At 43.0% G+C, this 12,995-nt stretch overlaps 1 pseudogene; it reads left to right on the top strand.

Annotated features, from left to right (window-relative positions):
* LOC102763277 overlaps positions 1-12,903 on the top strand; it is a 137,760-nt pseudogene extending 124,857 nt beyond the window's left edge.
* Positions 12,904-12,995: the final 92 nt, after the last annotated feature.

The raw sequence follows: 12,995 nt of genomic DNA, 5'->3' as shown, positions 1-12,995 counted from the left end.
AACTCCCAGGGTCCCTCCCCTCAGCTGGCCTCCCATAGGCCCCAATCAGGGGTGCCAGCTGGCCAACCTCATGTGGTCCCTCCCCTTGGTCCACTGGCCAACCTCCCATGGACCCCTCCCCTCTGCCAGCTTCCTCTCCCCCGCCCCGCCCCAATTGCCCTGGATTGCCAACCAGGCTGAGGGACCCCACCAGTGCACAAATTCATACACCAGGCCTCTACTACAATAAATAATAATACAGGAATAAACTCCATGTTTTGTGTACTCACAACTGTAAATCTTCTTTTGCCCCACCCTGCAGTGGTTCTCCACCTTTTGGCCCTTTAAATACAGTTCCTCATGTTGTGACCCAACCATAAAATTATTTCCGTTGCTACTTCATAACTGTAATGTTGCTACTGTTATGAATTGTAATGTAAATATCTGATATGCAGGATGGTCTTAGGAGACCCGTGTGAAAGGTTGTTTGACCACCAAAGGGGTTGTGACCCACAGATTGAGAACCGCAGCATAGTGCTAACTGAAATGTTAGTTTTGCTAATATCTTGTTCAACTCTTCTGTTTAATCTGCTATTTCTCCAGAAAAAAATCATTTTAGAGAACATCAACATTTTATGATTAAATTTTATTGAAAATATATAAACTTAAGTAGCACTTAATTTTTACACAAGTAAGTCATAACATATACAAGGAAACATGAAACAAAAGTGTGGAGGTATCATAGTCAATCTCTCTGTATTATGAAAAGCTTACCCATCTCTCAGAAAGCCTTTGACACATTGTGTGACACTGCAACAACATCAACTTATATATAACTTATTAACCAATAATAATCATATATTTGTACTAAAATGTTGATATATACTAAGGTATATAAATGTTAATGTTTCATTTTCACATTAATAGAGATAGAGTGTGTGACCAGGATATAATACATCCAAATTTAACATCAACTTTTAGGAGACAATAAAAAATCTGTGGGTGACCATGGCTTTGTACAACAGAGTAATTATAAAGCATTTATGTAGAGACAGCTTCCCTGTTTTAAAAAACTGTCTTACATGATGTGATAAACACACTCTCAGGAAAAAATAATCTTGAGTAAAGGACGGTTGACTGTTGATTCCTGCCTGCCTATACTTCTTTTTGCTCCAATTTCTCTCAATTGTTTTTGTATTTTCAATCAAATTATCATTATTAGCACGACTTCTCCTAAGTTTGCAAGAGATGTTGAACCCCGTTTTAATTTTTTGCCTGAAACCTCCAATCTAAAGTCATTTTCATTCATGACACCAATTACATTATACAAAATATATTAAAATGCTCTATTCTGTAAAGACAAACAGCCTAGTAGATGATCCAGATGCAGAATACCACAACATTTGGGCTATGCCAGATGATTCTGGCTTAAGGGCTGGTGAAGAAAAAGCTTTTATCCATCTCCATAGTGTACAATGAAAAATAACAAAATTGATGTAATGTAGAAAAGGGAAGAGAATGGTTCTGGAGCTGATGTTTTAGTCTAGTAATTTAGACTAAATTTAGAGAAGAAACAAAGATAGGATTCAGGGGAATCATAAATCAATATAAGATCTCCAAACATATAGCAGAGGCGGGGGAGGGGTAAGAAATAAAGGAAAGTGAGGAGGGAGGGAAGGAGGGAAGGAGGGAAGGAGGGAAGGAGGGAAGGAGGGAGGGAGGGAGGGAGAAAAGGAGAAAGGAGAAAGGAGGAAGGAGGAAGGAGGAAGGAAGACTTTAGATTCAGAACTATATCTAAGACCAGGGTTAAATATATTTGATATGAATATTAAATTAAGATGGGAAACAAGTCTTTACTTTTCCTTCTATCAATAGGTGAGGTCTGATTTTTCTCTACTTGATGACTTGCTTCACAACAGAATTTGGCGGAGGTGATATTCTGGAACTGCTAATACTAGCATTCCTAAGAAGCATTGCAGTCTCTGCTTGGTCTCATAGCACAATCACAATTGGAATCCAGTTTTTTTTATTATTATTTTTTAATTTCTTTATTGATTAAGGTATTACATATGTGTCCTTATCCCCCCATTTTTCCCCCAAACCCGCAACTCATGCCCTGACACCCCTGTTGTCTGTGTCCATTAGTTAGGCTTATATGCATGCATACAAGTCCTTTGGTTGATCTTTCCCCCTTACTCCCTGCCTCCCCTACCTTCCCTCTGGGGTTTGACAGTCTGACTGATGCTTCTCTGTCTCTGGATCTGTTTTTTGCTAATTAGTTTATGTTGTTCATTATATTCCATAAATGAGTGAGATCATGTGATACTTGTCTCTCTCTAACTGGCTTATTTCACTTAGCATAATGCTCTCCAGGAACCCAGTTTTAATGTTGAAATAAGTCCATGAAGCCCATGGAGAGATTCACATCAGAGAAACTAAAACCTCCAACTAAGACGCAGGTGACAGAAGACTGACTTGCAAACAGATCCTCCAGCCCAGTTGAGCCACTCCAACATATGCCACATCAAACAGAAAAAGCTTTGCTAATTGAGCCCTGACAGAATTGCAGGTATGTGAACAAAATATATAAATATTATTAATATAAACACACTTTTTGGGTTTGATTGTAACACAGTAATAGATAACAAAAACAGTGTTCTTTGAGAAATAGTAGACTGGCTGTGTCAACTTTAACAGAACTGCAAGTTGATTCCTTTATTGGAAAAATTTTGAACACATTCTAGGCATTGACTAAAATTAAAGGAAATAGCTGAACAAAAAGCATATTGGAGTTAACAATTAGTAAAAATCAATGAAAAGAAAATTGTTATTCACAGAAAATTAATATGATCTTTGTATTAGTCAAAGAAAGTAAAAACCGTCAAACAAAAACAGGTTGGGAATATTACATGCCCTACTTATTGTTGAATCTTTAGTACCAAACAAACTGATTCATAGAAAGTATTCAAAGACTACTTTTTGAATGAATGAATGAATGAATCAAATAATCAATCTATCAATCAAGGCTATGCTCAAAGCATACTTCGCTAACCAGTAGATTCTAGCAAATAAGTCAAGTCTCAGCATGAGTTTCTCATTTTCAAGCAGCCTCAGGCATTGGATAAGCATTACTTTATTTTGGTACAGCCACCATGAAATGGCCGTTTTGATGATGTGGTCATTTAGAAAGATTGGAATCTAAAGAACTCAAAACAAATCTGTTTTCATTTATATCTGGTGATAGTCCTCTTCAATCAATCAAAAATAATATGCTGGTAAAAATTAAATGAGCCAAACCGGTTTGGCTCAGTGGATAGAGCATCAGCCTGCGGACTCAGGAGTCCCAGGTTCAATTCCGGTCAAGGGTATGTACCCTGGTTGCAGGCATATCCCCAATGGGTGGTGTGCAGAAGGCAGCTGATCAATCTCTCTCATCAATGTTTCTGGCTCTCTATCCCTCTCCCTTCTTCTCTATAAAAAATCAATAAAATATATTTTAAAAAATGTAAACATTAAAATACTTAAAAAAAATAAATGAATCACCCTGATCTAGACTGTAGATTATAGCTACCAGGAAAAAAATATTTAATACATTTTACACATCTTATAGATATTAATCAAGTTGTGAATCTACAATACCCTGCCCTCTTTGCTATTAGCTGTTGAAGATAGAAGTTAACAATATATAATGAATTATAATGCTTTTTTAAAAAGTGATTGAGTAAATCCATTTTCTCCTTAAAATTAGAAATCCTATATAATAAAAGAGTAATATGCAAATTAACCATCACTCTGTCACTCCATCGCAAAGAAGGTGACAGCCACAGAGCTGGAGCGAGCAGGAGGCTTGGGTTGCCCCCGGCGATACAGGAAGCCAAGCTTCCCACCTCCCCTGGCCAGCACTGGGCTCCACTCAAGGCTACAAAGTTTCAATTATAGAAGATAAATAAATCCCATGAATAAAAACGACAAGAAAGGAGAGGATGGGACTTGGGTTGCCGGGGAGGCATGGCCAGCCTGAAAACGGCCATCAGCCCCTCACCAAGGCTGGCCAGGCACCCCAGCGGGACCCACATACCCAAAGGGGGTGTGGCCAGCTTGAATACAGCCCTCAGCCCATCACCCAGGCTGGCCAGACACCCTAGCAGGGACCCCCACCCTGAAGGGGGGGTGGCCAGCCTGCAAACAGCCATCAGCCACTCACCCAGGCTGGCCAGGCACCCCAGCAGGACCCCCATTTGCTGGCCAGGCACTCCAACGGGACCTCCACCCTCATCTGGGACACCCCTCAGTGTAAACCAGCTGGCCCCCACCCATGCACCAGGCCTCTATCCTATATAATAAAATGATAATATGCAAATTGACCCTAATAGCAGAATGTCTGGAAATGACTGGTCACTATGACACACACTGACCACCAGGGGCAGATGCTCACTGCCAGAGCTGCCCCCTGGTGGTTCAGCCACAAGCCCGGGAGAGCTCTGCTCAGCCACAAGCCAGGCTGCCAGCTGCCAGCACAGCGGTGATGGCGGGAGCCTCTCCCGCCTCCATAGCAATGCTAAGGATGTCCTATTGCAGCTTAGGCCTGCTCCCTGCTGGCAAATGGACATCCCCCAAGGGCTCCCGGGCTGCCAGAGGGATGTCTGACTGCCAGCTTAGGTCCGATCCCTTAACTACAAGAGGGCACAGGGTGGGCTGAGGGACCCCCCAAGTGCACAAATTTTTGTGCACCAGGCCTCTAGTTTATTAATATAAGTTTAGAATTCTATAATGTATTTTTGAATACTTGGCATTATATATTTCAGTCTGATGTAAAAATTTGCTTTTAAAGTTTACAGTTTAAAGTCTTAAAAGTTTAAAGTCTTAAAAGGATAGATTCTATCCTTTCAAATGTTATCTATTTTTAATCTGTAAAAGTACTACATGAAGTCATGTACTACTATCAAATGTGAAGCTAGGTATATAGTTTGCCCATTTTTAACACTCCAAAGTGTGAAATATTTTTCAAATGTGTAAATGTCCTAGTGGGAATGATGATTATTGCAGTGAAGAAAAGGATATCTCACCTTAAAATGTGCTTGTTATTTTAAAATGCTTTCAGTATGAGAAAGTATAGGTTTCAGATAGATATAAATATATTGCATCTCAAGAAAATACATACTATAACCCGGTTGGTTTTTGCTCAATGGTTGAGCATCTGCCCATGAACGAGGAGGTCATGGTTATATTCCTGGTTAGGCCTAAGCTCTAGGGTTGCAAGCTCAATTCTCAGTAGGGAGCATGCAGGAGATAGCCAATCAATGATTCTTTCATTTTTTTATGTTTCTTTTTTTTTATTTTTCTATACTTTCTTTTTATTGTTGAAAGTATTATAGATGTCCACTTTTTAAATTTTGTTTTGTTTTATAATTTTCCCCATTAACTCCTCTACGCCCACCTGCTCCTCCCAAGTGTTTTGCCACACTATTGTCTATGTCCATGGGTTGTGCATATCTATCGATATAAAAGCCAAGTGACTGGAACACTGGAATGACCAGTTTCTATGACACACACTGCGGCTAGCCAACCCACCCAATCAAGGGGTGGCCCCTTCCTCCAGCTGACTTTGGCCCGATCAGGGACGGGCCGGCCAGCAAGCCTCCCTCGGCCCCTCTGCTTGGCCAGCTCCACCCCGATCAGGGGCAGGGCCAGCTGGCAAACTGTTCGCATCCCCTCTGCCTGGCAGCTCAGTCCAATCGGCCCCCATTAGGGCAGGCCAACCAGACACCACCCTTGCACAAATTCATGCCCTGGGCCTCTAGTATGCATATAAAATCCCCAGTTAATCTCTCTCCCTCCATCAGCCACTCCCACCTACCATCTGAAATTCATCAGTATATTCACCATTCTATGGCTCTGGATCTATTTGGTTCATCAGTTTATTTTGTTCATTAGATTCCACATAAGAGTGAGCTCATGAGATACTTGTATTTCTCTGACTGGCTTATTTCGCCTAGTATAATACTCTCCAGGATAATCCATGCTGTTGCAAATGTAAGAGATTTATCTATTTTACATCTGCATAGTTTTCCATTGTGTAAATGTACCAAAGCTTTTTTATCCACTCATCTGCTCTAGGGCACTTGGGCTGTTTCCAAATCTTAGCTATGGTAAATTGCTCTGCTATAAACATAGGGCTGCATATATTCTTTCTAACTAGTGTTTCAGGTTTCTTAGGCTAGATTCCTAGAAATGGGATCACTGGGTCAAATGAGAGTTCCATTTTTAATTTTTTTGAGCAAACTCCATACTGTTTCCCACAGTAGCTGCACCAGTCTGCATTCCAACCAGCAGTGCACAAGGGTTCCTTTTTCTCCACATCCTTGCCAGCACTTGACCTCTTTGTTGATTTGTTGATGATAGCCATTCTGACAGGTGAGAGAGAGTACCTCATTGTTGTTTTGAATTGCATCTCTCAGATGACCAGTGGCTGAGCATGTTTTCATATGTCTCTTGGCCTTCTGTATGTCCACTTTGGAGAAGTGTCTATTTAGGTCCTTTGCCTATTTTTTAATTAGATTATTTGTCTTCCTTTTGTTAAGTTGTATAAATTCTCTTATATATTTTGTAGATTAACCCCTTATTGGATGTATCATTGGCAAATATATTCTCCCATGCAGTGGACGCTCTAAATGTTCTCCCACAACACTGTGCTCTCTTTTCACTTTGTTGATGATTTCTTTTTGCTGTGCAGAAGCATTTTATTTTAATGTAGTTCCATTTGTTTATTTTCTCCTTAGTTTCCTTTGCTCTAGGAGATATATCAGTAAACATATTGTTACAAGAGATGTCTGAGATTTTGCTGCCTATGGTTTCATCTATGATTTTTATGGTTTCATGCCTTACTTTTAAGTATTTTATTCATTTTGGGTTTAGTCTTATGTATGGTGTAAGTTGGTGGTCTCGTTTCATTTTGTTACATGTACCTGTCCAATTTTCCCAACAGCATTTATTGAAGAGACTGTGTTAACTCTATTGTATGGTCTTGTCTCTTTTGTTGAATATTAATTGAGCATAATGGCTTGGGTCAATTTCTGCGTTCCCTGTTTGTTTCATTGGTCTATATGTCTGTTCTTGCGCCAGTACCCGGCAGTTTTGACTATGGTGGCTTTGTATCTGTTTTGAGTAGAGTGACTTGATATCTGGTATTGTGCTCCTTCCAACTTTGTTCTTCTTTCTCAAGATTGCTGCTGCTATTTAGGGTTTTTTATGTTTCCATATCAATTTTTGGAATGTTTTTTCTAGATCTGTGAAATATTCCATTGATATTTTAATAGGGATTGCATTGAAACTATAGATTGCTTTGGGTAGTATGGACATTTTAATGATGTTCATCTACCAATCCATGAACAAGATATTTTCTTCCACTTTTTTATATCTTCCTCTATCTCTTTTTTCAATGTCCTGTAGTTTTCTGAGTACCTCCTTTGTTAAGTTTATTCTTGAGTATCTTAATATTTTTTGTTATGATAAATGACTTTTTTTTTTTTAGTTTCTCTTCCTGAGAGTTTATTATTGGTGTATAAAAATGCCATAGGGAAACAGAGTGGGGAACCTTGGAGGGAAGACGGGGGAAGGTGCATGGGTGGGAGGTAATTAGCCAAAGAACTTGTATGTATGTATGCATAACCTGTGGTCACAGACAATAGGGTAGTGAAGGTCTGAGGCAGGAGTGTGGTGGCAGGCTGGAGGGATCAATGGGGGAACATAGGGGACATATGTAATACTTTCACTAATAAATTATTAAAAATAAATAAATAAAAATAAATCTACAAAATAAAAACAGAACTACCATGTGATACAATAAATAAATAAATAAAATGCCATAGATTTCTGACCATTAATTTTGTATCCTACTACATAGCCAAATTCATTTATTTAATCTAGTAGTTTTCTGGTGGAATTTTTAGGGATTTCTATGTACAATATAATGTCATCTGCAAATTATGAGAGTTTTACTTCCTCCTTTCCAATTTGAATGACTTTTTTTTTCCTTTTTGTCTGATCACTGAGGCTAGTACTTTTAATACTATCCTATATAATAAAAGCCTTAGGTGGTGTCACGCCTTCACCACCTGGATGGCTGCCACAAGATGTCCATGTGCAAAGCAGAGGCGGGGCCAGGTGCCACTCCACGAGGTGAAGCGTGGGGGTCCCACAGTTCTGTGCAGCACGGTGGAGAAGCCGTTCCTGGCATCTCCACCGACTCACGCAGAGGAGGCAGGTCCTGGCAGAGGAGGGTCATGGCAGGGGACAGTAGTTGCAGGTGATCAGTCTTTCAGGGGAGGGCAGTTGTGGGCCATCAGGCTGGCAGGGGAGGACAGTTGGGGGCAATCAGGCTGGCAGAGGAGGGCAGTTGGGGGTGATCAGGCAGACAGACATGCAAGCAGTTAGGAGCCAGTGGTACCGAATTGTGAGAGGGATGTCTGAGGGGTCCCAGATTGGAGAAAGTGCAGGCTCGGTTGAAAGACACCCCCTCTCATGCATGAATTTCATGCGCTGGGTCTCTAGTATTGAATAATAGTGGTGAAAGCAGAGATCACTGTTTTCTTCCTGTTCTTAAGGGAAATGGTTTTAGTTTTTGCCCATTGAATATTATGTTGGCTGTAGGTTTCTCAGGTATGACTTTTATTATTTTGAGGTATGTTCTCTCTAGTCCCACTTTTCTAAGAATTTTTATTTAAAAAGTTGTTGGATTTTGTTGAATGCTTTTTTCTGTGTCTTTGGATATGATCATGTGATTTTTGTCTTCCAATTTGTTTATGTGATGTATAATATTTATTGGTTTGTGACTATTGTACCTGTCTTGCATCCCTGAAATAAATCTTACTTGGTCATGGTTGTCGATCTTTTTAATGTAATGCTGGATTCAACTTGCTAATATTTTGTTGAGGATTTTAGCATCTATGTTCATCAATGATATTGGCCTGTAATTCTCTTTCTTTTTAGTATCTATGTTGATTTGGGAATTAAGCTAATGATGGCTTTATAAAAATCTTGAAATTGTTCCTATCCCATGCATTTTTTGAAATAGTTTGAGGGGGATAGGTGGTAATTCTTCTTTGAATGTTTGGTAAAACTCACCTATGAAGCCATCTGGACAAGAGCTTTTCTTTGCTGGGAGGCTTTTTTTTTTATTTGTTCATTTGTTTGTTTTATTACTTCTTCAATTTCATCAGTAGTTGTGATTCTATTCAAGTTTTCTCATTCTTCCTGATTGAGTTTTGGAAGATTGTATTTTTCTAAAAATATGTCCATTTCATCCAGGTTGTCCAGCTTGTTGGAATATAATTGTTCATAGTATTTTTTTCATAATCCTTTGTATGTTTGTTGGGTCAGTTGTTTTTTTTTTTTGGAAGTTTTTCTTGTTTTTTGAAGTAAGCCTGTAATGCTAGGAACTTCCCTCTCAGGACTGCTTTCACTGTGTCCCATAAATTTTTTGTTCTTGTGTGTTCATTTTAATTTTTTCCAGGAGGTTTTATATTTCTTTCTTGAACTCTTTGGTAACCCATACATTGTTTAATAACATGCTATTTAGCCTCCATGTGTTTGAATGTTTCTGAGTGTTTTTATTGTAGTTGATTTCTAATTTCATGCCATTGTGACCCAAGAAGATGCTTGATATTATTTCAATCTTCTTGAACTTTTTGAGACTTAGTTTGTGTCTTTACATGTGATCTATTGTTGAAAATGTTCCATGCGTATTTGAGAAAAATGTATAATCAGTAGCTTTGGGGTGAAATGTTCTGTAAATGTCAATTAATTCTATCTGATGTAGTGTGTCATTTAGGGTCGCTGTTTCATTGGTAATTTTTTTTTCTAAAAGTCCTATCCAGTGATGTCAATGGTGTGTTGAAGTCTTCTACTATGATTGTATTCCTGTTCATCTCTCCTTTAAAATTATCCAGAAGCATTATATACTAGAGGCCTGGTGCACAAAAATTTGTGCACTCAGGGGGCATCCCTCAGCCCAGCCTTCCCACTCTAAGTCTGGGAGCCCTCACAGGATGTCCTACTGATGTCCCTGTGGGAAGCAGGCCTAAGCCGCAGTCTGGCCTCCCTCTGTGGAAAGCAACTGGCCTATCAGGTATATAGATACTTTCTGAAGGCAGCACAGACTCCTTCCTTATTTCTTTCCTCTGTGGTTGGAGAATAGGGGACGGAAAGGTGGAGACAGAACTGTGGCCAGGCCTGGAGCTCTTGTAGGCAGCAGAAAGAAGAGGGCTGGGGAAAGTCTAGACATGGTTTTCTTCAATTTTCCTCCCTTCCTCCGGGCCCCTTGCTCTGTTCTTTCCTTGTCATGGTGGATGCTTGGGCCTTGGACTGACAGGAGCCCAGAGATGGTGGAGTTCAGCCCCCTCACTTCTCAGCTGAACATACAACCACCTCACATTCCAAGTGGAGCTGTTTTCAAGTGGCTACAGTGCTGGCTATTCATGCCTCCCGGCCTTTCCCCTCTCAGGTTTCCTCCTTAGGTTAGTTGAAAACTTCACCAAGACACCAAAGCAACTCTGCCCTGGTAGTTCTATACCGGCCCCTGCCCGGGCCCACACCCGGAGGATCCCAGCTGAGGTCCCCTCCTTGCACCCAGAGCACTCCTCCCTGTTCTACCACTGGGGGAAGGGAACAGCTCACCTGCTCTGGACCCTGACAACCTGGCAGGCTGAAGCACAGGCCAGGCAGTACAGCCCAGGGTTCTGGTGGCTGAGAGCCTTCTCCCCCTCCCTGAAGTGTGGGGTGGGGTTGCAGCAGCTCACATTTGCCCCTGGGCACCATGCATGGAGATACCACTCTCCACTGAGCCACCCTCTGCCCAGGACCTGTGGGGGTTGAGGTAGCCTCCGGCTCCCACTTGCCCCACTGAAGCCAAACTCAGCTTAGCCGGCCACCCCCACCGCCAGAGGGCTGCACATGCCCCACGGGCCTCATCGCCCTCATGAATCCCTGTGGTCTGGCCATCCCATCCCAGGAAGTGGCCATCCTGATCTCCATGGCTCACTCCCTGGTGCAGTTGGGCCTGCCCAACAAGCATGTAAGCAGGACCTTCTCTCTCGCCCTCTCTCTCTCTCTCTCTCTCCCCTTCTCCCTCTCTCTCAGAGGGCCCAGTGTCTGGGCGGGCGGGGCTCAGGCCCCACTCACCATTGTATTGCTGCCTGCTCTGTTGCTGCTGAGGCGGCGGTGGGGGCTGCTGACCTGGCCCAGGACCCTGGCCAGCCTCCTGCGCCTGGACCCCAAGCAGCAGCCGAGCTTCCAGCAGCCAAATCAGCAGCAGTAGCCAGTGCGCCAAGTGCCCTGAGCCAGCTGGGGGGCGGTGGCAGTGGTGGCCAGAGTCCCAGCTCCCCTCTGCCACCAGCCTTGCTGGGAGTGACCCTGCCAAAGTTCCCAGCAACTGGCGCCAGTGGCCGGGGACTTTTTAGGTGCCTCCTCCTCTCCACTGCCTGCTCTTCATGAATCCCAAGTTCCTGGCAGCAGGGGGAGCCGCTGCCCACTGGGGAGATCTCCTCTGCACCGGTGCCCTCCATCAAGCCAGAGCAGCACTTGGCCTGCTCCCCTGTCTCCCACTCTGTGTCCTGCAGCCATTGCTTCTGCGGAAACTTGGGATTCATGAAGCACAAACAGCAGGGAGAGCCCTGGTGGCTCCAGCGCTCCAGGGCCGCCTCCCACCTTCCTGGCCCTGGGCTGGCTGGCTCCACGCGGGCGGGTGGGGCTCATGCTAAGGCAAGGGATGCTGCTGATCACCCACCCGGCCCCAGGTTGCACACGGGAGTGGGCCCCCTGTCTCCGGTGGGTGGGTGAGGGCTCCAGCCAGGCTATCAGCACTGCTTGCCTTCGCCCCAGCCCCCGCCCACTCCTAGGTCACACAAGGGAGTGGGCCCCCTGTCTCCGGTAGGTGGGCGAGGGCTCCGGCCAGGTGATAGGTTCTGCTTACCTTTGCCCCAGCCCCGCCCACACCCAGGTCACACATGGGGCCCTGGATGGAGGCTTGCACTGTCCTACCCTGCCTGAAGTATGCAAATTAGCCGCCATCTTTGTTGGCTGTAGTTAACTTGCATATCACCCTGATTAGCCAATGGGAAGCATGTTGGAGGTAAGTTAATTACCATGTTTGTTCTATTATTAGATAGGATTGTGAGAATTCAGTGGAATGACATATTCAAGTTACTTCTCATAGTACCTAGCGCATGATACACTCTCAAAACTAAGAGTTTATAATGTACATCAACAGTAAAAAGGTTTATGGTATTAATTGGGCAACTTGTTGGGAACTCTAGAGCCTACTCACATATCAAATAAAGCTCCCTAATGTGTAAGGTCCCTCCAGCAACAACCAAAGGCCTTTGTCTGGGGAAGGCAGTGAGCTTAGAGACAGCTCTAAATAAAGCACAGAGTACTCAACAGCCCACAAGGATTCTTCCAGCCCATTCTCCCCCAAGGAAAGCAGAGAGAACAATGGGCTTTCCTGCTGTCTTGGCATAAATGACTATGAAACAGGGCAAGGAAGAGAGTGGTCAATCCAGGCCTACTACAATGGCCTGTCATAGCTTCTCCAAGCCAGCAGTGACCTAGAGGTAACAGCAATTGAAGAGAGACCCCAGACATGACAAGGCTGGTGGCCCCCTGCTAGCCTGGCCTAGAGCAAAGACCCAACAGTGGTCACCAGAGAAGATCTGTGTCATACCTACATCCTGCTCTTAGTGATCCACAGGCTCTTCTCATGGCCCAATAGTCTTCACCTAACCAGAGAACAAATGTATATTTGTTCTTTTGTGTCCTGTTGTGTATTAGCACATGTATCCCAGCCTACTTAAGAGGGACTACTGTGATGTACAGACAGGAATCCGCGACATGTGGCCGTTCTCTGACAAGCTGGAAGCTGAAGGATAATCCCTTTATATCAGGCAGCTTATTAAAATATGATGCTAACTAGACAAGAGCATGTGTGTATGTGCATATGTGCACAGAGATATATATTCACA

The sequence above is a fragment of the Myotis davidii genome, unplaced genomic scaffold (assembly GCF_000327345.1).
Source record: "Myotis davidii unplaced genomic scaffold, ASM32734v1 scaffold1154, whole genome shotgun sequence".
Taxonomy (NCBI): domain Eukaryota; kingdom Metazoa; phylum Chordata; class Mammalia; order Chiroptera; family Vespertilionidae; genus Myotis; species Myotis davidii.
This window is presented reverse-complemented; position numbering and strand designations above follow the sequence as displayed.